Source organism: Lepisma saccharinum, chromosome 14 (assembly GCF_977018435.1).
Source record: "Lepisma saccharinum chromosome 14, izLepSacc3.1, whole genome shotgun sequence".
In the NCBI taxonomy this organism is placed as follows: Eukaryota; Metazoa; Arthropoda; class Insecta; order Zygentoma; family Lepismatidae; genus Lepisma; species Lepisma saccharinum.
In genome coordinates this window covers 69193701-69220951 of record NC_139242.1, presented here as the reverse complement: position 1 = coordinate 69220951, position 27251 = coordinate 69193701, and the positions used below count along the sequence as shown (strand labels likewise).

Here is a 27251-nt window from a genome sequence, read left to right as displayed (position 1 = left end):
ATTTCCTTGCAGACGACAAATAAGTTCACCGCAAACATGGCGGCGCGCGATGCGAATCCTGACGTCACATGAAGCCCACCTATACATATAGTTATATCATTAAATATAATGAACGTCCCATCAATGACGCATGGGAAATGAAAATAAATAATAGTTGAAGCTTTTATTAGCTCTCATAGTTATTGGTTTTAACCTTAAACTTGTTCTGCTTATTGCTGTTAGGTTAATTAATTATTTATTAAATGTAATAATGTTTATATTGTGATAATATAGTACACCTATACTTCTCAGACTAAGGAATGACATTTTTCAAACCTCTTAAGTTTTTTGGTTATATGCTCCGCGTATATTGTATGTCACAGGCCTCGCACCCACCTAGTGTCTGCCCTGAATTGACATGCCAGAAGTCAGAAAGCAATACACTTTCTACCTAAAAGGCGAAAGTGAACTCTTTTTTCGCAACGCCGCAAGATTTTCGGCGCATTCCTTACTCAAATCAGATAAAACGTCTAGATTGGCTTTGTGCTTGAGTCAACATGTATTGAGATAGAGCTTCGGAGCGCGCGTGTGGCCATGCTTTGCTGAATATTACTTCAGTGACCACAGAACAGCGTTCAGGTTGGACGATGTTGTGTAACGAGCAATCGACTTCGGACATTGAGCTGGTGTAATTTGACATTTTCCTAACGGTTCGAACCAGTCCGCTGCGCGATGCAGAGAACAAGCTTCAAGACTGTTATGTTAGCGGAAGGGGTAGGTTTGCAACCACCTATCTAACGTACACCTGTTCGTTGCCATGGTAACCGTTAGTCGTGCGTGACAACAGAAGCAAATCAACCCTAGAGGATGTAAACATTAAGCGTTTCAATGGCGTGGTAACGTGTGACGTCAAGAGTTTTCACTGAAGAGTGCATCCAACCTGGTAAGTTCAACTTTCGAACTCTGTATAACTGAAACCTTCTTTTTAACGCTTTACATTTTCATTGGGTGATGCGGTACTTTTAAGATTTACATCCTTTAATTGCACGTTGATGGAAATTAAGCCAGCCTTTATAGGACACGTGCATGTTTAGGCTAAGGTCACTTTCGGTGACGTATGCTTCGGTCAGGTTTATGAGAACGTTCAAGCGACAAAACACATTCGTTTTATTTAATATCGAAAGGTAAACGGTTTCCCTACGTTGAAAAGTGTGTAAAAAGTTTGATAGCGCTGGCTGGAAATAATTGCAAGCGCTTTCGCATGTTAAGATCAATAATCTCACTGTTTATATGGCTTTTGTTGAGTAGTGGCAGTTAGCAAGTTTCAAGGGAATCATGTTTCTTACAATCGATCCAGTGTTCACCATTGACGGCACTAGACTTTCTAGTGTGGGTGGGCTACGTGACTCTGTCGTACGCAAGGGGGGCCGACGGGGCTACAGCTCCTCCCGAAATTTTGATAAAAAAATATATATTTTGAAATGAAATCAGCAAAGAACTCTGGAAAAACCAAAGTGGTAAGTGGAAATTCCCCCCCCCCCCAATAACCACCGATTACCATTTTTGTCTTCTAACAAGTTTTAAAATAAAGGTTAAAAATGGTATTTACGAAATATTTTATTGTGTATCCCCATAGAACACAGACATGTAATATCTACCTTTACAGCCCCATCTGGCTTGGTCAAATCTTCAAATTAAAATGTATTTTTATTGTGAAATTTACATGTCCGTTCATTTCATGTCAAATCAAGGTCCTCAACCTTACATTTTTTGATTCATTTGAAATTTGGACTACTGAAAAGGCCACCTGTTGTAACCTAAACAAAGTTGCAGATCCATATATTTTGCATTTTCGAAGTTACAGGGGTGCAAAATGTGCGATTTTGACGAATGGGCATTTTCTCAGCACCAGGGGTAGCGCTCGTTACCCTTGCTAGGAGGTGGATAGTCAGCTGGTATTGATTATGTTTGTCAACATGGTGTGAAAAGAAAGCTAAAATGTCGCACATACACGTACTCACTTACTACATATGTGAAGGGGTGGGTGGGTGTTTTGCATCTCCCGCTACCCCTCATTCGATGGGAGTGTTCGTCAGTCCATCGAAGAAAATGTGCGCCAAATCAATAAAAGTGTGTAAATGTGCTAAAGGTCTACAGAACGTATTATTTGGGGTAAACTTATCCTTGTGCTACTAAGAATTGTGGACACAGCTGTCGTCCCCGTACAATCCATCATTTTCCAATGGTTCATCAGGGGCCTGGGTATGGACGTTCTTTGTGATTGTCCCTTCATCAATATCATCACTCATCCACATCTTCGCGATTAGCCAAAAGTGACAGAAAGAAACGAAGTAAAGTAAACAAAATAAAAAATCATAATTCTGGTCGAAAGGTTGGACAGGAGATGTTTTGAAACAAATGTATGGACAAGAGACGTTCATAAAGAAGGCCCATGGGACAAGAGTCTGTGTATTTATAAAGTTTTGTCGCAGGATACCTGGAATTTCAAATGATAAAGGTGGTCAAGTGAGATCTGATTTAATAGTTCTTAGTTCCATCAACTTTTGCTGGAAACAATTTTTTGTTTCGTCCACGGTTATGAAAGGGGTGTTCAAAATCTAATGGTTTCGACGAATCTTGTTGCTCAATTGATTGAATTAAGTTATCTTACGTCGCTTTTCTGCTTATTTTCACTAATCACGACGATAGAATGAGTAATGATATAATGAAATTGTTGAAGGGACACTCACAATGAACGCCCATGCCGGGATGGGAACCCGTCACCACTGCTGCCTTAGTGAATTTTCAAAACCAATATTAAATCGTAAAAATCTTATGTCGTCACCAGTGACGGTGCTAGATAGAAGCTGCGGGAGGGGGGGAGGTACCCTGTATGAGCCACCATATTTGAATGAACGACTAAAAGCGAATTTGCAGGAATTTAGGCTGGTTCTGCACCACAAAGGGATGTTTATAACCGTTCAAGTTCCCAAGATGTCACATGCATAAGCACATGGAGTTGTATTGAAATCAACTGCTAAGCGTCTTGCATAGGTTTCAAACACCTATAAAGTTCAATGACTTCAACGGACATGATAGTCGTAAAAAAAAGTGAGAAATTCTCGCATAGCATACAAGTGAGTTATCACCAAACAAACATTTTGCTCAGCACGAAAATATTCACTGAAGTTCTGTAAGATGATACTTTTACTACCCGCATGCGGTTCATTTTAGCACGACTGCTACAGATCAACATTGGGGCTGCACTTTCATCCCCAACGCTTTCGCCATGGCATCGGTAGGTTTTTATTGTAAAGAACCGTGGTAACTGAACAGACTGACTTTGCAGCGGCGTCGCCAGGTATATTGGCTCAAGATTGGACGAAATATTTATAGGTGAGCTCTCACTTGATTTTCATACTTTCTTTTTTCCTTCCTTTCCCATTTCTTTTCTCTTCCTCGCTCTTTTTCCTCTCTCCTTTATCCGTTTCTTTCATTCCTTCTTTGTCTCTTTATATCCACGAACTTACGTGTGTGATAGCAGATAACTTGCTCTACAACAAATTACTTTCGAAATTTCCCATATGTAACCTCTTTGGGAGGGCAGTGTGTGCTAGATCCCACCCTCCCCCACCCAGCAGCAACGCCCCTGTTGGCTTTGTAGAGTCAGATTATTTTCGGAACAGCTCTGGCTGACTGCGCGAGTCTAGCTAGTGAGCCTACCGACAGCGAGGAGCGTGAGGAAGAGGGTCCGCGATTGGTGCCGGGTTGGAATGACTTCAGTACCTCGCTTGTTGATTGGCTGCTTCGGAAGTTGTGACTCGCTCCCAAGCTGCAAATGCACAACAGTCAGGGATGTTATGGAAATAATCTTACTGAGTGACGGAACAAAAGCACAGAATGCGAAAGACCCAGGTTCGATCTCAGCTTCAGCTAAAATTCTCATATAACGTTTCAGTAAGTAAAATAAACATCCTCTCAACGCCATGCATAGCTAACTTTTGTGATTTCTTACATATTTTTTTTAGGTGTACGTCTGCTTCCCTGAAAAATCGATTTCTAGAGAGAAGTTATAGAAAATTATGACTCATTTTCCCAGCTTCCAAACGAAAAGACAGAAAAAAAAAGTTTTCGTTCAATTTTTCTTAGATGCAAATTGCTCAAATGACAAAATCCACTGCCTTCCTCCGAAAAAATATCACTTGCAATAAATTTTTGTAACCATATGTCCCAAATATAAAAAAATTGGAATATTATATTACCAATAATAAAAATACCTCGTTTTCCCCCCTTGTTTTTTACTGCGTCATTTTCCCCAAAACGTGTGTGTTCTCTTTGTTCGCGGTCAGAACAACCCTCAGACTTAATTTTCTTCAAAAATAGGATATTATTTAGCTCTATTTTTCTAACTCTAATGGTATTCAAAAATGTTTTCTGGGTGCGGATTTGATTCCACGAGCTAATCCACTTGTTCTTTTAAGTCCCATTGTATGACGTCATGCACATGCCTGCACCAGTATCGGTTATCAGTATGTCAGAAATTTACCAGAGATAGAAATATAAAATTTGCTAGACGGATGGCAGATTTTTGCATTTTGGTGCTGTAAGAGTCAATTTACAGTCAAAATGGCCATAAATTTGGCCCTAATGAAAATTTTAAGAGGGATGTGGTAGGAGATGATGGGGTGTGTCGGACGTAAGGGAGAACAACTTACCTATAACATTTGGAAACTACACCCCTACACCTTCCAAATTAATCAGATCATATTGTAGATGATTAATTGCAAATTTCGATGTTTTTAGTAGAGTAAATTTGTGACTCCCACCCCAACTCTGATTTCTTGACCAAACGACCACAAAAAGTTGAAAAACTCACTTTCTCTCCCTGTTCCGCGCCTCATTTATTACGCTGACGACGTTTCACGGGGGCAAAAAGGCAGTGATGAGTGAAAGATGAGCTCTCATCCCCTCATCCTCTCATCTTTCTCATTCTCTTTTTATTCTCTCATCTTCCTCTCATCCTCCTCTCATCCTCCCATCTTTCTCTTATTCTCTTATTTTTTTATTTTCTTATTTTCTTATTTTTTGAAAGATGAGTGCATCTTATCGTAATTTTCCAAGTCTGGGACCAAATGTTTATATATCATGACCTACGTAAACCTCTTTTCTTATTCTCTCATTCTCTCATTCTCTTATTTTTTGAAGGATGAGTGCACCTTATCGTAATTTTCCAAGTCCGGAGCCAAATGTTTATATATCGTGATCTTCGTAAACCTCTCTTCTCATCCTCTTATTCTCTCATCCTCTTATTCTCTCATTCTCTCATTCTCTCTACCTTTAGAATATTGTCGTCAACATTAGAGATGAAGTTGGAGTGCTGGAATCAACGGGGCCAAATGTTTATATATGGTGATCTTCGTAAACCTCTCTCTCGGGGGGGAAGGATGTGGCATATACACACGCGCGCGCTCTCATCTTCTCATTTTCTTATTCTCTTATTCTCTTATTTTTGAAAGATGAGTGTATTTTATCGTAATTTTCCAAGTCCGGGACCAAATGTTTATATATTGCGACCTACGTAAACCTCTCCTCTCATCTTCTCATCTTCTCATTTTTGAAAAATGAGTGCACCTTATCGTAATTTTCCAAGTCCGGAGCCAAATGTTTATATATATCGTGACCTTCGTAAACCTCTCCTCTTAACCTCTTATTTTTTGAAAGATGAGTGTATTTTATCGTAATTTTCCAAGTCCGGGACCAAATGTTTATATATATTGCGACCTACGTAAACCTCTCTCTCGGGGAGGGAACGATGTGCCACACACATACGTGCGCGCGCTTATGTATTGTAACACAAACAAACAAACAAATAATAATTGTTGTTTTTTAGGATGCCTGGCCCCTATAACCTCGCCAGGGTGCGTGGTGCCCAACCAAAAATGTAAAAGTTTTCTAATGGCTGCGGTTATAGATTACCGCACCTCTGTAGAGTTTCACGTGTTTTTTTTTTCCCCCAAACTTCCATGAAACCCTACAGAGGACCTCCGTAATGCATGCAACGTGTACTAACGACTCTAGTGTTATTTGATGTTGTGATATTTTTTGGATATAGAGTTTTATTATGAGATAGATAAAAATGATTATGTTTATTATAATATTTTCTTGATGAAGATGGAGAATGTATGTGTGTGTGTTACAAATAAAGTTGCATGCTTATTTTTTTAGTGTGTGTGTGTATGTGTTTTTGATGTTTCGACAGCATCTGAAACGATAAAAAAGAAATTTTATTGTTAATTTTCACGTGTAAAAACAACAACAAATTTTTTTTGTGCAAATTTTCTGATTGTCTCGTGCTATAGTGCAAAAAAATATTGTAAGTGATAACTAATGAAATTGACATTTGTAACTGATCTGAACTAGTGAAATTCGTATTGTGCTATTGTAACTGATTGTGCTAGTGCAGAAAATTTCTTATTGTGCAAGAAAATAGATGATAAAAACTTGTTAAAACTGCTCTGTGACCCGCTCGTTCTTCACGTCGTAGGCGAAGGACTTCTCTGCAATCAGGATGACACTGCATAGGGTATCCTCGGGCAAGGCATCGTGGAACTCGCAGACGACCTTGATGTTGGTTCGATCGTTGACCACCAACTGCTTTCTCTTAGATGTGTTGATGACGGTCATGGGTCTCCGTGCTTTGAATTCGCTAGGCGTGTAGTACATGTCCACACTTCCCTCGGTCACGCGTTTGTAAGCCGAAAACGCTTCGTAAAGTTTGAGGTAATCGTTTTTGGTCACGTCAAGATTGTAATTCTCGCGCGGGAACACTTCATTGCGTCCGTTCTTCAGATAAACGTTCTTGATCTTGCAGTCGTCGAACTTGCTGGAATCTTTTTCCTGATTCTTGTCCCTCCCGGTCTGAAAGAGCACTACGACAAAATCTGGCATGTCGAACTGTATGTTGTTGAACTGCGTCGTCACGTCGAATTCCATGTGACTTCCCGTCGCCATCTTCTGCACGCACTGGTAACCGTGAAAGTGAATCGGTACCTGCGGACTTTTCAAGATCTCCGCTTTGTACTTGAGGGCGTAGTTCGTTTCGTATTCCACCACCGGCATTCTCAATTCCATGCTTTGGATGACACATTTCGCTGCTTCGGGTAAAGTGTTGGCTATCGGCGTGGTGCCGTCCGGGCCCAAAGTAGCGTATCGCATCAGTGCGTCGTTGTCGTTGGCCGCTCTTCGAAACGTGACTCTCAGTCCTCCCTTCCACATGATCTCCTTGTAATCGGAGAAGAATCCTGGAAGCAGACGCATGGGAAAGAGCACCGTGTGACTTCTCGTCGATATTTTGGTCCCGGCATCGAATCCTCCCGCTTGATAGTACGCTGCGTCCGTTTTGGATAATTTCAACGTTCCCACTGCCGTCGACGTGATGCCTGGATAATCTATTCTGTCGATGACGGTGTTGTGTTTCCTCACCTCCACCTGCGAGAACAGGTGAGGCACGAAGTTGTCCACGAGTATCAAGTTTGCTGCTGCGGGAAACGCGTCTCCGCTTTCTTTCTTCACCACGTCGAATTGAAGGTAGAGGTCTGCTCTGTGAGGATGAATGAACCCGTCGCCTACGTCCACGTCGTATTCGATCTCCCTGTTCGCTTCGTTCAGATTGGCGAACGTGCGACGGTTGGGAGGGAAAGATTGCAATTCGTAACTTTCGATTTGCTCCATTTTACATGTATGGTTATTTATTATACGTTGATCTCCACGATGGCCGTCGTAGTGGCACCTGCGAAATCCACCACGTCTCCTTTCTCGTTCGTCACCACCAACTCTATGTCGTCTATGCGGTTGCGACATACTGGAAAATAGATCGGCGAAGAGGACGTGTAGATGATCGGTTCCATGAACTCGGAACTTGGTTTGAAAGTGGCTATGATTCCCGTCTGCTTGTGACTTCCTAACAATCCGTCCGAGGATTTCGTGATCATACCTTCTGCCACGTTGCAGTGTACGTTCAGAGTCTCTATGGCCAAAAATTTAGGAATGTTTGTTGCCACGTGCTTGATGCCAGCTTCGAGTTTTGTGTTGTTCTCGAAACCTAAAAGTTCTCCTATGGTGCCCAGGTCCACGGTCTCCGTCGCCGACAGGATTTCCACTCTGTGCGTGACCGAATTTTGAGAAAGGTACGTACCTTTGGGTAACTGAGCTTGCAAAGTGGAAAGATTGTATTGTCCTGGCGTGACGACGATGTGTTCGCTTCCCACGCTAATTTTGTTGTTGTGCTGCGTAACATTAGGTATGAGGTACATGCTGTAGAATGCACGCAGAGCCACGGATTTAGGATAGACAATGTCGTCGTGCAGCGTGAGTTTCAAGATTGAAGATTCGCTCGTGAGATGGAACACGCCCATCCTAGTGATGCTGTTTGAGGTTCCACAATGCTTTCTGGAAATCCTCGATCGTAGGGTTATTTATTTTAGAGAGAAACGCGAGCACGGAGAGGCAGAGATGACCGCAGTTCACGTCTCCGAAATCTTGAATGCGTTCGTCGTTGTAGTATATGGAGGTTTTGCTTGTTTTCAGATAATGAACTAAATTTGTAGGTGGAACACCTCCGAAAGAATCGAAAACGAATGCTTTATCATTATCGTTTTTGTGGTAACATATCCAATGCGTGCCTGGATTTTCTTGACCGTCCAAGTTGACTACTCCACATTCTCTTTTTTTCACGCTTGAAGGTAACGAGTCGGACATAAAAACTCCTCTGAAGTGTTTGATTTGTAACGGTTCGATCAGAGATTCAATGTCTCGGTTGGTGAGTGCTTCTGTTTCTTTTTTTTATATTTCTTCAAAGCATCGAGGTTGCTTTTTTGTTTTTTGGTTATACCTTTCCCCTTCTTCTCCATGGCCAGGTTGTGACGTTTCTGTTCTTCCAATTCCGCCTTGTTCTTCTTCGAGTCGATGACGGTTTTCGCAATGGCGGCACTTCCGCCGGCCAAACTTCCAACGGCCCCCAATGCTGCCAGGATGGCCGGGATGCTGAATATGAAACCTCCAATCTTTTGCTGTTTCCGCGAACGCTGCAACCTTTTCAATTGAGGTGTGCTGAGCAGCAATTTCATTCCATGTCCTTTCGACAAGCAAGAACGTTTCTTCTCGCGTTGTTTCTTGGTGAGTAACCCATCGAGGGTACCTAGATTTTTTAGATTCGAATATGGTATCTGGTACACGACACCCTTGGGCTTCATGTTGATGCTCTATGTGTTATTTTCGCGGTATGTTATTTATATATATTCTGAGATTTTTTCTTGTGTAGTTTTTTTACGGTATGTTATTTATATATAAATATTCTAAGATTTTTTTTCACGGCCCCGCAGTCGCTACACAAATTCTATTACGTGCTTTGTTTTCTTGCCAAAAAGTTCCTTTGTCCCCTTGTACACGATTCGAGTTTTGTTCTCAATTAAAATAGATAGCTTCTCGTCCGATAACATATTAACATATCGATCTGGTAAAAATAAACTGTATTGTGCGTTGAGCAACAGGCGTACCTTGGGGCCATACTGGGTAGAAACGATTGAACCGGAAGTTATCGTGTAAGATTTGTCGACTTCCAATTCCCGAATTTTTACATACTCGACTGACAAATTTAGCATTTGTTTTAATGCTTGGAGATCACTCATTTTTTCAGTTGTCATATCGAAGAAGAGAAAAATTTCAGTGTGTGTGTTAGAGAAATTTAATTGTTTTTTTCACGATGTGTGTTATTTATATATACCGAAGATTATTTTTTTTTACGATGTGTGTTATTTATATATCAAGTTTTTTTGACACGTATATATATTATTATTTTTTTAACAGAGGAAGAAAGTTCGTGCTTCGGAAAACGCGAGGATGTGCGTAGTGATATCTTCCGTCTCCTGCATAGACTTGTACCAATCATCAGTATACCGCCTTCTTCCCTGCCTTGCCTCGTACAGTTCGTCCGACCTATCGTTCAATTTCTCCCCCGCGGCCGAAAGCAGAATGTTGAGATCACCACACCTCAGGCCGCTGATCTCCCGAAGATGGTTCTTGAGAACCATTTCACAAGGGATGCGAAATTCCGACGTTGTTCTTGCTATGATTAGAAGTTTATTAACATCTCCGTTTACTATCTTTTTGAATATTTTAGATAGTAGCTCGGGTGGCAAATCAGTTATACGAGACATGTTTATTTTTTACGGTATGTTATTTATATACCCCACCCCAATTTTTGTTTCGTGTTCATGGCGATGGTGGTACCCAGTGCGGCGACCCGTTCACCCAGCGATGCGTCTCTGCTGACGAATCTTTCGAAAGCTGCGTGCTCTAACTTTCTGTCTGCTTCGTGACGTGCATCCAGATCCGTCTGCGTGGTGTTATAAGCAATGTCGTGATCTTTGCATGCCGCGTCCAACGGATTCACACCCTTGTCTCCTCTCTCCAATCTTTTCTCGAGTTTGGTACCCGGTCCGCAGTACTGGTAGCCAGGTAAATGCATCTCGAAAGGTAACTTGTTGATGATGTCGTTCACAAGCCCCTTTCCTTCGGCCACGTTCCAAAATTTAGGAGGCAGCGTGTTGATGATTTTGATCAGGTAACCTATGCCCTTGTCGTCGTTCACGATGAAGTTGGAAAGTTTCGTGCTGATCATGTCCACGATGCCAACCTTCTCGTTGTAGAAATTACGGTTGCCTGCATTCTCCTCGCCGGCTATCACCAACAATCGGTCCACGAGTTTCCTCACATCATCCACCCAAACGAATTCTTTGGGTAACGTGTTGTAGCGTTTGACGCCGCTGCCTGTTTTGACCTGGTTCCAAATCGGTTTGATGAGATTCCTGTACTTCTCGCCGCTGCTCGATTTCACCCTATTCTGCGAGGCGTCGTTGTTCTGGTACAAGGCATCCGTCATGATCAGAATTTCCTTGTAACTTTGGTAATCTTCGTCGGTGTAATCTTTCGGCTGCTTTTTGGCGACGAGTTCCCACAGTCCCACCGTACCCGGATACCTGGTCCAACTATCCTTGTCGCCTAAATTGACTTTAATGTCGTTGCCTTCGAAGGTCACCTTCGATTTCCCAATCTTCCACACCACACCGCCGCCTTCGTTGGTTTCCATGCTGGGATACAATCCGAACACTTCATCCTTGTCGAACTTCCCCGTGCTCAGGTAGTCTCGTGCCAAAGGTCCCAACTCGATTTTATCCGAAGACGACGTGCTACCAATGGCTCGACGTCGTACCGGTGCATCCTTCAGTTCGAACGGTGTCGAAGGAATGCTCGAAATGGGCGTGGGTACAGCATAACTTTTAGCTGCGAGCGGTACGAGTTCATTAATCAAATTTTTATTTTGTTCCGTGACACTTTTAATTTCTTTACCTAGACCGCTGATGGCATCGATCACAGGTTGATCCTGACGTTTCTTCTCTTCGTAGAATCCGCGATTCTCGGATTTCCAACCTTTGAAGCGTTTCGCGAGGTAATCGCGAAGCTTGAGATTTTCGTCTTCAATTTTTCGTTTCCTCATGACGTTATTTATATACGTCGTTTCTCACAACGTTGCAACGTTTAGAAAGTCGTTGATTTTGTTTCTGTATTTTCCGTCGTTGGGTTTCCTCGTCATGTCGATCGTCACGAATCCGAAATCGTCAGCGTTCCAGCAAGAAGAGCAGCCTTCCGAAAATTGATTGTAGTTCATGTCTCCGCCTACGTAGTCATCGTATGCGTGCTTGAGGTTGGTGTGATCTTGACGAAACAAACATATGAAATTAGCATTGTCGCGTACTAACTGTTTTGGAATTTTGGAAAACGTTTGAGCTAGGTAGAAGCAATCCATTCCTTTGTGACGACCTTGCGTGAAAAAGTTGCGAATTTCATTTTGATTTTCCAGGATGGCGTCGTCGAACACAACGACTGAATTTTCACGACAATCGTCAAGTGGTTTTATTTCCGAGGCGAACGTTGCAATGTCCAGACCATCGTACAGTTTCATCAGTTGCTGGTATTTGGATTGCTCCAAACTTTTCGAGAACACGTACAGGTGCCTGTTCTTCCAATCTAACCAATTCGGTGCGAGGAGAAAATTGTCCACGAGCAGTGTCGTTTTCCCACACCCCGAAGGACCTACGATCAGACAGCGGATGCTGTCGGGAAGCAATTCGCCGTTCTTTTTTTTTCTCGTTTGACTTTCCGAATTAGGTAAACGTTTCACAACGTTCCACGTACTCATAGAATCACTTCGTTTGAATCGATCCAACTTGTTTCCGGAAGCCCCAGCCATTTCACCAAAAGTTTGTTGCCTCTCTTGCGCAAAACTTTTTCAATAAGGTACGTGTCAGGGTATTTAGTTTTAGAGAGTTCCTCTTCATAGAAGCGCCCCAATAAAATTTCACCGCCACTGTCCTTTATTATATACGTGTGACGGTTCCCGGGTAGAACTCGAACCACGGTAAAAAGTTCGGTGCTCCAGTTTCGTGTGAAACCCCTGTCGAACGTTCGCTTCAATTTACTGACCCTCACCTGTTCTCCAATTTTGTATTTAGCCTTTTTTGTCGTGGGCGTGTATTTTGGACAGTAAACGCTAGAAATTAAACGTTGCTCGTCAGACCTGGTAACGTCAGCTGGCTTCATGCCTATCGTTGCGTGCCGTGTGTGATTATAGTCGTTAACAAGTTCCGGAAGAATAGTGACCCACTTGTAGCTTCCCTGAAGCGTGAAGCGTGACCACATGCGCGATTTCAGAGTGCGATTGAATCTTTCCACGATGCTGGCCTTGACGTCACTGAAGGTCGAGTAATGTTGAACGTTGTGTTTCTGAATAAACTTTTGGAATACGGCATTGTAAAATTCCTTCCCTTTGTCCGTGTGCAGAAACCGTGGTTGTCTGCCGCCGCTTTCGCGAAAAATTGTCTTGAATGCTTCCGTGACGCATGTTCCCGTTTTCGCCTTCAAAGGTAGAGCCCATGCGAATTTCGAAAACGTGTCTATGACGGTGAGGAGGTACTTGTTGCCCTTGTTCAATTTATGTACGTTTTTTAACTTGCCGCTACTCATCTCCACGAGGTCACTTTCCCAGAGGTCGTCGATTCCCTTGGTTACCACAGCCAAACGTTTGTAGTTGCGGCGTGCAGGTTTATGCAATTCTTGGACGATAGCTTGCCTAGACATTTTTATTATTTTTAGAGATTACGTTTGAAGAGAAGCACAAGCGTGATGGGATTCAAAGAGGGTGGTACTTCGCTCGTGTTTTGAACGATCAGCTTATCGCCGGCACTCACGTCGAAAACGGTGAGATCTTCGTCTTCGTGTATTTCATATATGTTGCGCGTTTCGTTCCAACGTGCCAGAGGAATATTTCCTGCTTTCTGGACACCACGATTCGATATCAAAGTCATGGTGGGAACGCTAGCTTTTCTGCCGTGAGACCAGTACGAAAATTCGTTTATCTGAATCGTACCATCGAGGAGAAACTTGTAGTACGGATGATAAGGATGCAACATGTACAGTTTGTTACCTTCGACGAACGTGGAGATTCTCTGTTGATTGGGTACGCTGTTGATTTCGATGGCTTGCAGAGAATGCAGTTTAGCGAATTTAGTATCGATGCTAACGAGGTTGCTGTGAAGCTGACCTAGTGTGTTTTGTACGGGCACCAAATGCTCGACTATGGTATCCGTTACGGTAGAAAATGACGGTTTGATTTTCACTTCCACGTTCAACTGCTTGTAGCTTTCGTTGAGTTCTTGCAACTTGGCACCGAAAGTGGCCAGCGTTGATTCCTGCGTTGATTCCAGCACTCCAACTTGATCTCTGATGTTGACCACAATGTTCTGAAGGTTCTCGACTTGATTCAATTTCGAGCTCTTCTCGGTAAGATCGTTCACGATGATTCGCATCTCTGTAAACTGCGTGTGAAGGTCGGCGACGCTCTGCGAAGTGGGCAGCATCGACACCAGCGAAGCAAGTTCGTCTCGAATCTGTTCCACGTTCGCCGTTTCCGTTTCTAGTCGTTTCAGCATTCGAGATATGTTTCTTTTCAAAGCATGCAATTCTTTGGAGGTGGGGAGATTGGCCACTTTACTCTCGAGATCGCTAAATGAGCTTTTGATGTCGTTCGAATCGGATAGTGCCGTCACCGCCGTTTTCAATTTTTCCAAATCTTCCCTCGAAGGCACGCTCGTCCGTAACGATTCCAAGTCACCCTGTATGTTGTCCAGTACGTGATGAAAATGAGTAAGATTGGATTCGACGTTCAAATTTTCCAAATATTGGATCTTCTGCTGAACTGTGCTTAACGTGTCCTGAATACTCGTCAACACACTTGCTTCAGCGTGAATATTTTTAATTTCTTCGTTGATCAACTCCAGAGACGCCTGAAGCGTAGCGATGGTGGTTTGAATGTGTTCGAAATCTTGATAAGCCTCCAGTTGAATTTTTATGTTCGCGACGCTTTTACCGATGACCTGCAGTTCGTCCGACGATGGTAGGTTCGTCATTGTATCTTCCAAAGTCTGCAACTTGGATTTAATTTCTTCCAACGTGCTGGTGAATTCTTCTTGTAATTTGGAAACGACGACATGCAAGCGTTCTGCGTCTATATCGTTCACCACAGTTTGAAGTTCAGAGAAATTCTTTTCTATTGCGGAAGTTCGTTCTTCGATTTCGAGTTTCAATTTTTCCAAATCTTCATTTTTCGATTGAAATTGTTGTAATTTGGCCAAATCATTTTGAAGCGAATCCACGTTCAACTGTATATTTTGAACGCTGTCGTAAGAAGGTACGTCGACATAATTTTTTATCAGCGTTTTCAGTTCGGAATCGATTTTCAGAATGGGGTCGAGACATTGCGTTTGGAGCGTAGCGATTTCCGACTCTAAACTTTTGTTTAAGGTTTCCTGCAAAGCGATCAAATCAGTCCTCAACTTCTTAACTCGAATGTCCAACATGAGAATCTCTTCTGCATGGTCCACACGCTTGGTGTTGCCGAAAATGTCGTTAGGCATTTTTGGTTAACGGTTATTTATAATAGGATAGACGATTCGTAATTCTACGAAGAGAGGAATAAGTTTGTCGTAGTCTCCGAGGAGTTCCACGTAAAGATAATCTCCTGCAGACACATCGTACGTAATGTTAGAAAGTATCTTGTCGTGCTTCATTCGAAAAATGTTCTTGCCGGTAGAAATTTTGATTTCGCCTGTGTTCTCCGGATTCACGGTGATTTGGAGTTTCCCGTCGATCGGAATTTCATAGAAATGTAAATTGTTATTAAAAACATAAAACATCTTGCCCACATCGTTATTTATTTCCGTCCATATACTATTAAGATGTACAATTAGTAGACCATTGAGTTTAGATAACACGGAAGGTAAGAGGTTATTAGAATTTGCTGATGGAGTGTCCATCTTGCTTTGTTTGCGAAAACCAAAGAGATTCATTGTCCTTGTTAGTTATTTAACACATTGTGCTTTTTTGCTATTCTTCAAAATATACGGAGGAAAAGAATGAAAGAGGGAGCCCTCGGGCGATGAAAAGTTGCAACCTGTTATTATGTTGTTAAGCCCGCTCCAAACTGAGGCTCATTAAATTCAACTCTTATTTTTCATCGCCCGAGGGCTCCCTCTTTCATTCTTTTCCTCCGTATGCTATTCTTCTTCAAAAACACAGCGGACTTCATGGCTATGAGGTTACGGTTAACACACGTCACATTTATCGCTTTTATTGTAGTGCCCCCACTCTCGCGTGTGGATTTGACAATCGAGAACACGTAACTTGTTGTCCGTTGCATCCAATGCTACTTTGGTTACGCGCGTCGTGTACAAATCATGCAATTTACTTGCAATGCGATGATCGGTGCTGAGTTGCCTTTTACCATGAAAAAGGCATTCTTTGTAGTCTTGCATGCTAAATTTGCTGGTACTTATTTTTCCCACCCCCTTCGCCTTCTTGATCTCTTTTTCTTCTGTAATCTTTACACAGTACATTTTGGCACGAAGCCCCGCAAATTCGCTGCTGTAATTACCAGCCGCTTCATCTTTGAACTTTCCAATCGTCATTTTGTTTTCTGCCGAATGCAAGTGATGGCCTGATGGTAAGTTGCTAAAATCAAACAGATGCTTCATCTTAGTCAGATCATGTTCGAGGCTTGGTGTTTGGATTAGAAAAATGAAGCTATCCGTGTCAATGTAACATATTTGGATGTTATCTCCATAAAAAGGTTGAAACTGATCGTAGTACGATTGGTACATGTGCAATTTTGATAGTTCAAGGACAGTGGCACCTATGGCAATCGGCTTGTTGAGCATCACTTGCTTCTTGTTCCTCTCGACGAATACTAGATTCTCGTCGAAAATAGTGAAGTTTTTGAAGTAGGGTGACGCGACGATCTTTTCAAATTTCTTTTCGTCCGTGACCAACGTTGCGTCGATGTAATTACGCACGTTCTCCATCGTCTTGCCGTAGATGGCGTTATTGAACAGTTTGTACAGATCCTTGTCTGCAGGCGATGTCGATTGCGCTCTGCGTCGCGTGTTCTCGGCTATGTACGGTTCGAGCCACTTGCTCTGTCGGAACTTCAATCCTCTATGAACTTTCTTCAACTGCAAGCCGTGACTTATGTAAAATTGGAGGAGTCGGTAGTGCAGAACGTAATTCCGCTTGTTCTCCATGCTTAGTATGAGTTTTGGCTCCGATCCTCCAGGTGGCTTCTTTTTGGAGGGGGCCAGGGCCAATCCATGATGTTTCTCGTGAAGTGTTTCGGGATAATCGAGATCCACTTCCAAGAAACAGCCCCATTCGTTATCTTCGCTCCAGTTGAGAAAATCCTCGCAGGAGAGTTCCTCTTCGGTCATCCACGCGTAGTCGCTGATGGGAAGACACTGGGACATGGAGTGGCCGTACAGGTTGTTGACATCCCAGTAGACAATATAGGTGTTGGGCTTCGATGCATCGTAACCAGGCGTATGAGGATTGTTTGCCTGAGCATGGCGTCGGGGACATTGGACGATGCCACCGCGTATCGCACTCTCCATGAAAGCATACTGTTCCTTCTCTGCGATGAGTCCCAGTTCCACCTTGGTGTATTTCATCATCGATTCCCAAGTCAATCCCGGCGTGGTGAAGAAATACGCAGGATCCAACTTGTATATCGTGATGCATCTCTTACGAAACGATTCGAAAATATCCATCAGAAGTGTCACGTCCAATTTCAGATAAAGATCGTGATAATCGCGAAAAGTTTGGCAATTGAATGCCGTCCACACACTACGAGCGTGTTCGTAGTCCTCTTCGGAACAGACGTCCTCCGTGAGAGAAGAATAAAATACCTCCCGGGGTGGAAGTTCCGTCTCGTCAAATTTGTCGAAATTGTTGACGTACTCGTAGGGGTAGACGCCCTTGCGACGCAACAGATTCAAATTCTCATCTCTCCCCGAAAAACATTTTTGCTTGGTGGCCACAAGATCTTCGTCGCCAAGTTGAGATGCAAGGCTTGCGAGGCTGGAGGACAGGAAATTGTAAGAGTCCAGGATTCGCACTTCCACACTTTTTCCTTCTTCGAGAGGGATCCACACTCTCACTGTAATATACTTCTCGCTCGTTCTCGGAATGATGCTGATTCGAGAAGTTATGTTGTGGAGCTCTTTGACGAAGAGATGCGTGTCGTACTTCTCCGTGTAGTGCAGAAACACGGCAACAAAATGCGACTCCTTAATCTTGAGATTGCACGAATTACAGATGGTGCTTAGAAATAATCCATTCTGGTGGTTATGGTGGACGACCTTGTAATTTTCGGCGGTGAAAGTCTGGTTACACTCCTCGCATCTTGTCGCCGCGTCATGTCTCTGTTGTTGTTCTGTTGTGAGAGCAGGTGGAGAAACGTAAGAGCCTTTCAGGCTGGGTGCAAGTTCTCTCGCGCATTCCGCTATCTTCTCAACAAAATGTTTTGCCGCATCGGGTCCGCAATACAAGATGACATCATTCAATTTTTCTCCGTAGATGGAGAAACTGCAAGGCTCGTGGTGAAAAATTTGGGTCGTGCTTGAGGTAGAGGGATCAGGGTCGCAAGACGTCATGGGAACTTGGAAGCTTTCAAAGTCGGCATAAAGGACAGCGGGATGGTGGAGAAGAGCCTGGTGTTTCTGAAATTTCATCTTGGTTCCGGGTTCCGGCATGACATCTTCGGGTTCTGCATTCACGGAGCCAAAACACTTGTGCTGTTCTCTCATCTTCTTACCCCTGCGAAAAATTCTCAAACATCGATCGCAAATTTCGATCTTATCGCGATTCTTGCTGATCTGTCTTCCTACTAATCCTGAGAAATTCCGTATCAAACTGTAACGGCCATCTACAAGCAAGAGTCGAATTACATTATTCTGGCTTCTAACAGGTCTTAACACACGAATATTGTCGCAATCGTCAACCCCAAAAACAGAAATATTGATATCTTTTCCTTTTTCCTCTCTATAGTTTTTTTCAAATTGATTGATCTTATTCAGGGGCACAGGATAGGAAATTCCTCTCATCATATTCTCGTATATCCCCTCATATCCTCTGTAATTGGACAGGCGTTGGGGGTTATTATTATTAGACGGGTGTAATGCGGCGATGACAGACCATAGGAAACTCTTCTGATCATTACTTTGTATGTTCAACACTGCATTTTGCTTTTTTTGTTTTTTTGTTTTTTTTTGAGTGCTGCGTAATGGTTTGAAATTGCAGACTCGAAGTTCTAACATGTGGTTGTGACCGCAAAGACTCCACCCACTTCCTCTACCTTCAAACTCTTCTTGTTTTTGTGTCAGGTGCTCAAATAGCCGTGTCACTATCTCGTCAAGATTCTCGTTATTGTCATCGTGTAAGGCTTCACACCCTACGTAAAAGCTAAAAGTACTTGACTCGGACGAGACAACTTTCTCATACAGCAGGGTCAAGACGAGATGAATTTTAATTGCAACATTGACGAGGCAATCACGTAATTTATCGACTACCAGAGATTTCACATTGTCGAGGAAGATGCTCGAGTCACATTTTTCGTCGCTTCCAGATTTATAGGTCATGATGCGTGCACTTTTATTCAAAGCACCGCATTCATGCCCATCAGTGCGAGATTTCTTTGCCGGCGGGACTAGGACATCATGATCCGGTCGACGACATTTTTTCAAATGCCTGGCAATATTAGGTTTAGAAATTGATATTCCGCAGTTGCGACATGCCACTTTAACGCAAAGACCGGAGGGACCTGGTTGCGATTCCATTTTTTCTCTCTGTTATTTATATATATATACAGAGAAATTTTTTGGGGGGGTTGTGGTGATGGTAGTGGAAAGCGCACTGAAACAGAAGGAAAAAAAAGTTGAAAAATGCTAGATATTTTTTCCTTCCACATATATATTAGACGCGAACAGTATGTATGTATGTATGTATGTGTGTGTGCACTGTTGTAGGGGGTTAAAAATATACGACATGTAAGTGTGTGTCAATTTTTTATGACTCCTTTGAATATGTGTGTGTCAGACGCAAAACAAAAAATATTAATATATCATGAAAAAATAAAAACTTACCTTTCAACAGAGATAGAGAGAGAGACTTCAAAATAAAAACTTGTAGCTCACTAAAACTTCCACGATGATATATATGTATACTGCTAGATAAACAATTAAGAATACTGAACTGCCACGATTGACGTTCACCTTTCAAGAGAGATAGAGAAACTTCAAAATAAAACTTGTAGCTCACTAAAACTTCCACGATGATATATATGTATACTGCCAGACAAACAATTAAGAATACTGAACTGCCACGATTGACGTTCACTATGATAATGATGTACAAAAGAAGAAACTGGTACGTTATATAAAAACTCCTCTCTTTTTTCTCCTTCCCTCCTTCCTACTCCACGCGACTCTCTTTGGTGAAAACACAATAAGCGCTATAGTCAATGTCCTAGCAAATAAAACCCTTGTTGACTGATTTACTCATGTTATATTTTTTTTCAACAAAAAACTTTTGTGATGCGCACAATATCCTGTGGGGGACAAATAACAATAAACGGGACGTTGATAGTTCCACCCATGCATGTATTCTCGATTATTTCCCCTCGGCCTCTATTCCACGCCCCGTCAGGGTGTGGTGTGTGAAACGGGCGGCGACCCCAGCACAAAACTCAAAAGCGGAAGATGCTGCTGTATTCGCTTCCGCCGCATCCGCTTCTAATTCTATTGTTATCGGGGATGTAATGGATTCTTTATTCAGAACCGTGGGAAAGCTGAAAAAAAATAGAATCTCTTCGGGCGGAAGAGGATGCAAGGTGAATGGGTTCGGGGAGGGGTTGCTGTGGATAGTTTGGTCCGTGATGAAAATGTTACATTGAGCGAGGAAACACAATTTCTCCACGGGGACGGGAAAAGTTCTACCGAGCGTTGCTATCCACGCGAACATTAGAAATTGCCTGAATGCCTTGGGGGCTTGGCATAGGATTATCGATTTTCGTTTTAGAGAATAATCTATATAAGATTCTAGCATTGAGAACGAACAACGTTGATTGAATTTTGACAACATTCGCAGTACAAATCTAAACTCGTGATGATTTCGTCGCCACCATGCACCCCCCCGGCGAGGTTATATAGGGGCCAGGGATCCTAAAAAAACAACAATTATTATTTTGTTTGCTTGCGTCACAATACGGAAAATAATAAGAGGCATACGCACGCGCGCACGTATGTGTGTGGCACATCGTTCCCTCCCCGAGAGAGAGGTTTACGTAGGTCGCAATATATATAAACATTTGGTCCCGGACTTGGAAAATTACGATAAAATACACTCATCTTTCAAAAAATAAGAGGGTAAGAGGAGAGGTTTACGAAGGTCACGATATATATAAACATTTGGCTCCGGACTTGGAAAATTACGATAAGGTGCACTCATTTTTCAAAAATGAGAAGATGAGAAGATGAGAGGAGAGGTTTACGTAGGTCGCAATATATAAACATTTGGTCCCGGACTTGGAAAATTACGATAAAATACACTCATCTTTCAAAAATAAGAGAATAAGAGAATAAGAAAATGAGAAGATGAGAGCGCGCGCGTGTGTATATGCCACATCCTTCCCCCCCGAGAGAGAGGTTTACGAAGATCACCATATATAAACATTTGGCCCCGTTGATTCCAGCACTCCAACTTCATCTCTAATGTTGACGACAATATTCTAAAGGTAGAGAGAATGAGAGAATGAGAGAATAAGAGGATGAGAGAATAAGAGGATGAGAAGAGAGGTTTACGAAGATCACGATATATAAACATTTGGCTCCGGACTTGGAAAATTACGATAAGGTGCACTCATCCTTCAAAAAATAAGAGAATGAGAGAATGAGAGAATAAGAAAAGAGGTTTACGTAGGTCATGATATATAAACATTTGGTCCCAGACTTGGAAAATTACGATAAGATGCACTCATCTTTCAAAAAATAAGAAAATAAGAAAATAAAAAAATAAGAGAATAAGAGAAAGATGGGAGGATGAGAGGAGGATGAGAGGAAGATGAGAGAATAAAAAGAGAATGAGAAAGATGAGAGGATGAGGGGATGAGAGCTCATCTTTCACTCATCACTGCCTTTTTGCCCCCGTGAAACGTCGTCAGCGTAATAAATGAGGCGCGGAACAGGGAGAGAAAGTGAGTTTTTCAACTTTTTGTGGTCGTTTGGTCAAGAAATCAGAGTTGGGGTGGGAGTCACAAATTTACTCTACTGTTTTTCTATCGTACCAACGCCTAAGAATTTTAAAAAATGATGCACCTCAAGGGTTTCTTTGTAATAGGATCATGTACTCATATATTCTTTCTGAAGATAACGATATCAGTTTTTTACACGGAGCAAGATGGAATTTCTGGAGACAGTTTTATGTGATCTGGTATTTTTGTGCCCTCACAAATTTGCACAAGAGTAATTTTTCTTCAATTAAGGCTCTAAAGAAAAATGCGATGTGGCACATAAGTTAACGTATACCGGTATTTGGGTATTACTGGGATAAAACTATTATCATATTATTATTTATCAAAAAGTAAATTACCTACACGTGACATCATTTACTCATGTTCGTTGAATGTCCTCAACGAACCCACCTAAGTATTCCACGTTGGATATGAACATACATACATACATAAAAAATGAAAGAAGAACGCTCTTTGTCATTCACATTTTGTCTCCCTCAACTCCAATAGCAGCGGGACAGTTTCTTTATATCAGCTTGCGCATTAGTTCTCACCTCTTTTGATTTACACTATAGTCGACCACAGACCTCGATCTTCTTCAATATCATGTGCCAGTTGTCTCCATCCAGCGCTTCTCTTCTCCAGCTCCTACTTCCCAACGAGCTCAGGTCCCCTTCCACTGAATCAGTCCATGTTGAAGGGTGTGTTTCCTCTTTCCTCGTCCCTTCTGTACTCGCAAATGTACGTGTTTCTTTCCTACTTTTGTACAGGGAGGCCCATAATTAGCAGACCATACTCTGAAGCTCCGTAACTTCTAGCAGAGTCGACATTAAAAGAAAACAGAAAGCTTATTTTGTAACATAAACACTCTTTAATATAGGTTTTCCATTGTGTGATCAACTTGCATGCCTTCAGCGTCAATACAGGCCTGCAATCGCAAAGACACATTTTCACACGCTTTTGCACACAGTTCATGAGGAACAGCAGTAAATTCCTCAGTAATCACATCCTTCAGGTCCTGTAGGGTGTTGATGTTGCTGGAATAAATTTTATCCTTTAAGTACCCCCACAGGAAAAAGTCTGGTGGGATGAGGTCAGGAGAGCGGGCCGGCCATTTAATTGACCCGCGACGTCCGATCCAACGTCCGGGGAATGCCTGGTCCAACCAATTACGTACAATTGTGGCATAATGAGGGGGAGCTCCATCCTGCCGCCACCACAACTGATCAAAGTGGTCTCTCTGTTGGAGTAAAGGGTAAACAGTGTCCCTAATGAGCTTCAGGTAATTTTCATCATTGACGCCATCTTCAAAGAAGAAAGGGCCAATGATACCTTGGTACATAACACCTCCCCAGACTTTTATCATCTACTCGACTACCACATTTGGATTCGAATCACACCAGTAAACACAATTATGTCTGTTTACACTACCGGACAGGTGAAATTTGGGTTTATCAGTCCACGCCACACTCTGTTCCAACTGTGGGTCCTCTTCCAACTTGGTGAGCCACTCTTCAGCAGGCGGCGATCAGGATCATCTTCATTCAACCTGTTGATGAGTCTCGGATGATATGGTTTCAATTTCGTATCTTTGAGCATTCGCTGTTGTTCTGGGAATTGTCAGTGTTGCGGACAGAAGGAGTGTTGATTTGGATTTGTGGGGTGACGACGCTAACACCTGCTGCAGCCGCTTCTTGTTCTCGGCCGTGTTGACAATTTTTGGTCTCCCTGCACGCGGCATATCCAGTACGGTGCCAGTTGCATCGAAGTGTTTGTTTAAACGTGCAATGGTCTTCGGCTTTGGTGCATCCGGTCCATACTCCAGACGCATAGGGCGATGAACTTCCTGCACGTTCTCGGTTGCGGAGTACAGGCGTACGCACCGAATTCGTTGCTCCAGAGGAATCCGTTCAACCTGTAAGAAAAAGAAGCACTTTAGAACATGACACTTCTGCTACATGTTACAAGTTAAACCTGTCAGAAATTGCACTTTCGCTAGAAGTTATGGCGATTCAAAGTGTGGTATTATCAGCAAAACTATAAATATGCTACAACCATCTAAATCGTATCAATGCAATTTCCTTCAGAACTCTATAACTTGATAAAACTGATTATTATATTTTATCCCCTATAATTCATTTAATACACATATAGACCCTTCAAAGACTCCTCGTTTCATTGCTTCTGGACCCCTTTTGTAACGTCCGTGACTCACATCCATACTGTAGATGACTAGGGATGCGGGTGCAGAACATTTGCTTCCTGGTGTACTTCACACATTAAGACAGGTCTCATTAGTCTTTTATGCAGCTTTATTTGCATTTTGATTCTCCTATATTGAAACTTCATTTGTTATTTTTTGTCTGTTTTTTTAATCCGAAATAGTTTCTGTATATTATCGAAACATACAGGTTTAATCCCTGTCATTATAGAGCCTTTTCCGTCAGACACCAAGATATTTAAATCCCTTTACTCTCTCAAGTGACAATCCATTTATTACAAAGGATGTACCATAAGTAGGTACATTAATTACTAGTACATTAAGAAATTCAAAAGATCGCTGTCATGCAACCTTGTCTCATAACAAACACGCTGATGAAAGGATTAGAGCTTGTTTACTGCTTACGTTCTTTCACTTTCGCACGTAACAAGGCACCATTTGCAAAATCGAAAGGAGCTCTCTAAGACACAATTAGTTCTATTTTCTCGTGGGAAATTTAGCTTCACGCGCAACTTAACATACAAGCTTGTGGGTTTGTATAAAAATGTAGTTATGTTACCAAAACTACGAAATATAGTGATAAACGCACGAACGAAACGAAAGCACCTTGACTTACCTCATGACCTACAAATACACATTTTCTTGGTTCTCTAAGAAATCTTGCATGTGCCTCAGTAAACAATTTCTTATTGGGAATTCACGCATAAAGTAAATGTTTTTTCGTGTCTGCTTTTCATATTAGAAAAATCGCTTGTATTATACGTATGTACTGTGATGTGATCAAATGTCGGAAGGAATGGGTGCATGATTGAAATATGTAAATTACACGCCAATCCACTTAAAGTGAATGGATTAAGTGCCAAGAGTGGCGTTTGGAGATTCAACATCCCCGAAATATCTTCGATATAATAGTATCACGTTGATGCAAAAATAATGGCCGATTTTGAAAGGCAACTTTGAAATGCTGTGACTTGGTACATTTTCTTTTCTTCTATAAACTATACATGGACACACTGATTAATAAATCACGTTGTTCGCACTTTTTAGAAAGTCAGGCCAAGATTAATCCACAGGTACGGTTGCTTAAGCATAATGTAGGAAAGCGAATGTGAAAGTCACAGTGCCATCGCTTGGAATTTCGCTCGGGTTGACTAAAATGTGGAGATATTTTAAGGTGGGCTCTGCTTCGGTTGTCATGGCTACTAAGATCTTGTTTCCTTTTCTCTATTCTTTTCACTCCCCCATCTCTTTCTGTTTCATTTTCTCTATATTTTTCTGTTGCATTTTCTTCCTGACTTCCTGCAGCTATAACTGCTTTCCGCTTTAGTACATTCTTCAACATTAGTTACTGCTGGTGTTTATTTATGGATTCGTTTTAGTGAAATACGTGGTAGTAGGGGTAGGATAATATTATTGCTGGGGTATTAGCTAACTTTGAATGTGATTTAAGAGTCTATTTTGAGTCAATTGGATTTTGATAGAATGACACTGTGTGCCGGTTTTAATTGTTTTTCTCTCTGCACCTCTTTCTTTTTCTTCCTTTGTATCTTTCTCTGTCACTTTATTTTTCTTCTCCTTCTCACCCTGTTTCTTCTATTCTCTCTTTTCCCTTATTTTTCTCTATTTCTCTCTTTACCCCGCTTACTCCTCTATTTCTCTCCTCTCCCCTTTTCTTCCTCTATTTCTCTCTTCTCCCTTTCTTTTCCTCAATTTTTCTCCTGCTCTTTCATTCTCTATTTCTCTGTCTTTTCTCCTGTTCCATCATCTATTTATATTTTTCTCCCTGTTTCTTCATCTATTTCTCTCTTTCCACCTGTTTTCTGTAAATTTCTCTCTTTTCCCCCTGTTTCTTCCTCTATTCTCTTTTTCCTTTATTTTCCCCCTATACTTGTTTCTTTCAGTATTTCTATTTTTTCCCCATCACTTACACTCTCTCAACCTGTTTCTCTATTTTTCCATTACTCTAGTCACTTGCTCTCTCTAGTCATTCAACCTATTGCAACAAGTTAGAGTTAGAATGACAGCCGTGCGTTTTCTTCCCCTTGCTTGCATTTTGGAGACCTTAAAATGCATTTAAGGAGGCTTTTAGGATCTGAAAAAACCTTATCGCTCGTTGCAAGCCTTATGAAAATTAGAGCTGTATTCAGAGAAGATTTCTCTCACTAATCTATCAGTCCATCCTGGCTTACAGGAAATTGTTACTACGGAACCTTTACGGAGGCCCATGACACTTCCTTCCTATAGAACCTTCAGTCGTTTTTAACTCGGGTATACATTATTTGCTTTTTAATTATTTCACCAACCACTGAACTAATTTCTTAGTAATATCCACATTCAGTGAAAATAGCCTAGGAGTGGCGGTATTTTCACACTAGACCAGCTAACACAGTGCACGACGCGCCTGAGAAATCTCTATGACGTTTAAAGTCTTTCAATTTTGATTTTAGCGTCTTTCCTTTACACAATTCAAGACACGAAGTGCATTTTACTTATTGCTGCTTTATATTTATTTACATCCCAATAAGGGTCGATTCATTTTTTTGAGTTTCGAGCTAAAATACATCTGTAAATGTATTACACTTTATATTGCTCACTTGTCCGTTGAGTTCACTTCTATCTTTTAACGCCAGATGGCTCTGTTTGTTCTGTAATCTGTGGTTGTTGAAGAGCACAAGAATATAGCGAATAGACCGTTCGAAAGACAAAATTTTCAACCACGCAAGGTGGATTTCTGGCGTCCGGCCAAATTTCCACCCTGTTATCCTCAACTACTATTTAGCACTCCCTTCCTCCAATAAAAATATCCAACGGTTTTAATGACGGATGGTAGGACGTTCCTCGTGTGAAATGATAACACAGTGGAACAAACAATAATGGAACCTGGCTGGCTCATTTTGTGTGTTAGCCAGGGTGTGAAATTGTTTTATGACCAAGTTTTTGTTTAGTTTAGTAGCTCCAAAACCTGATTACATAAAAAGGTAAAGGTAAAGTGTTCCCCTGTGCATAGCACCACGCCATGAAGGCGTATAGGGGGTGTGGGGGTAACGCCCCACACTTTCTTGATCCGGTCGTAAGTGGGGGTGATGGTAGTCAGACGCGTTACCGACTGAGCCACCGCGGCCATTACATAAGTGTGGCTATTTGTTTTTAAAAGAGTTGGATTTGTGAAGACAAGAATTAATTGATGTTACTGCTGCATAAAATAATAAGTATATTTTGAAATCATGTAGCAATTCAAGCTAAGAGATTACTGTTATTTAGATCTCATTAAGCAATACTTAAAGTATTTTGAAACTAAGGCTATTATTTTTTTAAATATTTATT

General features: G+C 41.8%; 1 protein-coding gene across 1 annotated transcript in view; it reads left to right on the top strand.

Annotated features, from left to right (window-relative positions):
* The first annotated feature begins 740 nt into the window (after nucleotides 1-740).
* LOC145998994 (uncharacterized) overlaps nucleotides 741-27251 on the top strand; it is a 157901-nt gene continuing 131390 nt past the window's right edge. Inside the window, exon 1 of the mRNA XM_083135847.1 lies at nucleotides 741-922. The gene's annotated coding sequence lies outside the window, so the exon portion shown is untranslated. The remainder of the gene's footprint in view (nucleotides 923-27251) is intronic.